The 4,530-nt window shown below is 50.9% G+C and overlaps 1 pseudogene; it reads right to left on the bottom strand.

The window, feature by feature from the left end:
• Positions 1–1,491: 1,491 nt before the first annotated feature.
• On the bottom strand, positions 1,492–3,753 carry LOC136550043 (cytochrome P450 78A9-like; annotated as a pseudogene).
• Positions 3,754–4,530: the final 777 nt, after the last annotated feature.

Below are 4,530 nucleotides of genomic sequence, written 5' to 3' on the forward strand. Positions count from 1 at the left end.
GGGTATGATCGTTTCATCTTCTCTCTGTTTTACGTTCTACTTGTTTCAGTAGTTCATCAGTTTGTTTCATATATTCAGTCATGTCATTTCATAAGATATCTTATGTCTGTTCCTGCTAGATATATGCTCTACGTATGTGTTTCCTGTTTACAGTCCTGTTGTTTCATATGTAGCTTTATGCTTGTTGCAGATATGAAATATATATCATTCCATGTGTTTCTCTTTGTTATGATTCATGATCTTCATATGTTTCACATGATATATGATCTAGCATGTAGTTTTACCATGGATATAATCGATGTCATGATTTCAATGATTAATAATTCTTTATATGTCATCATCATGCTGTTAATTTATGGAATTAAAATGACATGGAAATTGCCTATTATCCTAAGCCCTTGTTTAGTTGGACCCCAAAATCCAAAAAGTTGCTACAATACCTGTCACATCGAATGTTTGCGGCCCGTGCATGGAGCATTAAATGTAGACGAAAAGAAAAACTAATTGCACAGTTTGGTGGGAAATTGCAAGACGAACGTTTTAAGCCTAATTAGTCAATGTTTGGATACTATTTGCCAAATAAAAACGAAGGTGCTACAGTAGCCCCAAAATCCAAATTTCGCGAACTAAACAAGGGCTAACAGTATCTGTCGCAGATTCATGATATATGTTCATATGCAGGCATCTAATAAATAGAACTGTTACATAAATTTAAGAATAGTTAAAAAGAAAATTTTTACATCTTAGGCGTTGGACCTTGAGTTCACGATAGGTATCCTCGACTTCCCTATGAGATCAGTCCTCACTATTTTCTTCACTAACGAAAGTTGAAGATCAATCTTAAATCTTTAGGTGTTTTTAGATCTTTAGGTGTTTTTTCCTTATAAAAGAGGTACAGGGTAGGTTAAGGTGTTGGACTACGGTTTAGTGTTGCTTTTATGATCGTTGCTATGTTTTTGTTTGGCATGACTCCTTTCCAAGTGTTTCTCTAGAGGAGATGAAACATTTATGGAGGAGCTCCAAATTCCAGCTCCTCCCCTAGATAAAAAAAGGTATGTCTCCTCCTAAAATGTTCGGTATACTTCCTCCGCAAAAGTTGTTGTCAGAGACGGAGCCAGAGTATGTTTGGTACACCGGTTGTCTATCATTCGTGTAATATCGAAATCTGTTTTCTATTTACCATGATGGTCCTAGCTCACGGTTGTAATCATGTAGACCTCTTAGGGCACTCGTCTAAAACGCATTGTTTGTATCAAACATTTTTATCTTAATTACAAAGATGCACAAATTTTTTTATGTATTCAATAAAAAATCTCTTACTTCGTTACAGGAAGGCTGGAGTAGTATACTAGTATACATTGAACTTTGTAATAAAGAGACCACGTGAGCCGGATCATCTTCTCTTCTGGTATTAGGTCATGTTCAGATTTCAGGCATTAACATTATCCTACGGACCTACAGTTGCTCCTTTTGCTGGTATATGAGCAGGAATGATTGAACAGATAGCATATTTAGGCATTGAACTGCGTAATACTAGTATGTGGCTACAATCCAAAACCATCCAAACCAGCATATACATTTTACGAGTCTTACAGCGATTACTAAAAAGAAGCAAGAAAAGAGCACCCAGAAAAAAGCTAACAGTACAAGCCAAAGTATCACATTCGGCACCTGATCGATACATATCCAAGATAGTAACATGAAAAGCATATACCCCATGTCGACCGAGTAGTAGCAAACTTGCAAGCTGTGACCGGTAGCACAAGCGCTTTCCATTCCATGTACAGTGTACCAGTAGTAGCGCCAGCAGTGTCCGTATATGCTCACAGTGAGACTGATACCCCAACTGACTGCTCCGTCGTCTCAGCCGTCACACGTCATCACACCGCTTGCCGGGGCCTTGCCGTCACGGACAGCGGGACGGCCATCTCGCACGACAGCTTGAGCACCTCCGACATGTCGACGCCGCGCGCCGGGTCGGGAGAGGGGAGCAGCTCGAACTCGTGCAGCAGCGTCGCGAGCCAGAAAGCCACGGTGGCCATGGCGAGGCTCTTCCCCGGGCAGCTGCGCCGGCCCGCCCCGAACGGCGCGAGCCTGAGATCCGACCCCATTATCAGGAACTCGGCGGTGGTGGATCCCATGAACCTCTCCGGTTGGAACTCCGTCGGCTCCGCCCACACGTCCGGGTCGTGTGTTATGGCCCACATGTTCACCATGGCGGTGGTGCCGGCGGGGATGAGGTGCCCGTCCACGAGCACGTCCGACGTGGCGAGGCGCGCCCACGACAGAAGTGGGCCCGGCGGGTGCATCCTGAGCACCTCCTTGATCACGGCGTGCAGGTAGACCAGTGACGCCGAGTCAGACTCGGTCACGGCCCGGTCGGGGCCGACCACGCGGTCCAGCTCGTCGTGGACACGGGCCTGCACGTCAGGGTGCAGCACGAGCCTGGCCAGCACCCACTCGATCAGCACGGCAACGGTGTCAGGTTCCACGGAACACCATTTCCTGCAAAAAGGATGTAACGTTCGCGTGTCATCAGTGTCAGAAACTGAAGCATGCGAAGATGCCGGAAGAGGTTGCGCAGGGAGTGCGGCGGGTTCAGTTACGCACCCAGAGGACGGCGATCATGTCAGAGTCGGTGAGCCTGTCGTCGGCCGGCAGCGAGAGGAGCACGTCGGTGAAGTCCATGACGGCGGGTGGAGCGGAGCGGAGGTCGTTCCGGGCGCAGTGCTCGTCGATGATGCCGCCGACGAAGCGGTTCACGAGCGGGACGAGGCGGTCGCACCTGGACCTGGTGCTCTGCAGGTCGAAGCGCGCGAGCCAGGGGAGGTGGTCGGACCAGTTGAGCTGGCCCAGCAGGTCGTAGCCTTCGTCCACGAGGCTCCTCAGCTCCCGCGTCTCCGGGCTCTCCTTGGCCGGGTCCAGCTCCAGGTCGTACCGCCGGCCGAACACCGACCACATCACGTTGTGCAGGGACCCGCGGCGCAGGACGCGGCGGACCTCGAAGTCGCCGCGCCCGGCCGAGGCCGCCGCCGATAGCTCCTTCATGGCGGTGACCATCTGGCGCGCGATGACGGCGCGCTGCGCGGCGGAGGCGGCTGACCTGCCACGGGGAGAAGAGGTGCGTGGACGCCACGCGGCGCAGCGCGCGCCAGTAGGCGCCGTAGGGCGCGAACCCGATGGCGCGGTGGAACAGGAGCCCGTACGCGGACTCCTTGATGGGCCGGTCCGCGAACGCCGGGCTGTTGAGGATCTCCCGCGCCACGTGCGGGTGCGCGGCCACCACTACCCGCGTGCCCCCGAGGGAGAACGCCATCAGGCGCCTGGCGTGGAGGCTGTCCGCCGCCGCCGCGAGCTTGCGGTGCGCCAGGCCCGTCATGAGCCACATGCTCCCGATCACGGGCAGGCCCCTAGGCCCCGGCAAAACCGCCGCCGCGCCACCGACCCGACGCCGCGTCTGCGTCCACCACCACCTCCCCCACGCCTGGACCTCCAGGGAAGCACCAGTGGAGGAGGCAAATGACGACGAAGGCGACGGCGCAGACCGCCAGGAAACCGGCGAGGCGGTAAGGCTGGTCGCCGCCGGCGCATTTGGCGGCTAGGGACAGGTACAGCAACCAGCTGCCGCAGTCATCGGGGGTCGCCGCCATGGCTCCTTCTCGTGTTTCACTGTCCTCTCTCGCTCCCTCTTCTCGCTCGTTCGCTGATGCTGGGAACTGGCGCTCGGCTTGAGTGAGGTGCAAGGTCGAGGCGAGGCGCGCTTTTATAGGCTCGAGGAGGCGGGTCAGGGATTAAAGTTTAAGTTTAGCCGCTAAATTTTAGTTTTGGTGGGCTGTTTGTATGTATGACTTAAGCTTTAGTCCTCTGATATACCATGACTGATTTACCCTTATTTAATTATCCATATACAACTATGACTTAAGCTTTAGTCCTCTGATATACCATGACTGATTTACCCTTATTTAATTATCCATATACAACTATGCATGTGAGCGGCAAGGGGTACGGAGTGTCCAGCGTCCGCCCCGAGAGAGTTTAGCCCAGTTTAAGGCCTTGTTGGAAGCAAAATATTTTAACCCAGTTTTTAGCCATTTGCTCACTTTTAGCCCTCTGTTTAGATCCCATGACAAAAAAAAAGACAAAAAGTGATGGGCTAAAGTTTTGCCATGGGATCCAAACAGGGCCTTAAGTCTATGGCTAAGGGCTAATATTTAGTCTATGGGGCTGTTTGATTCAGGGGCTAAATATTAGTCATATATTCTACAATGATCAATTTGCTCCTAATTAATACTCATGCACATGATTAATAAGGGTGAGTGAGGGTAATATGTGTATTTTATCATGAAGATACCACTTTTAGCACTCTTTAGCCCACCTTGAAAAGGGCTAATGAAAAAGGTGTGGGCTAAATCTTAGCCCTCCTATTTGGATCTATGAGGGCTAAAAGATGACTAAAAAAGGTGAGCTAAACTTTAGCCCATGAATCTAAATAGGGCCTAAGGGCGTTTTCTTTTTCATAGGAGAAGGGAC

Source organism: Miscanthus floridulus, chromosome 4 (genome assembly GCF_019320115.1).
Source record: "Miscanthus floridulus cultivar M001 chromosome 4, ASM1932011v1, whole genome shotgun sequence".
NCBI lineage: Eukaryota > Viridiplantae > Streptophyta > Magnoliopsida > Poales > Poaceae > Miscanthus > Miscanthus floridulus.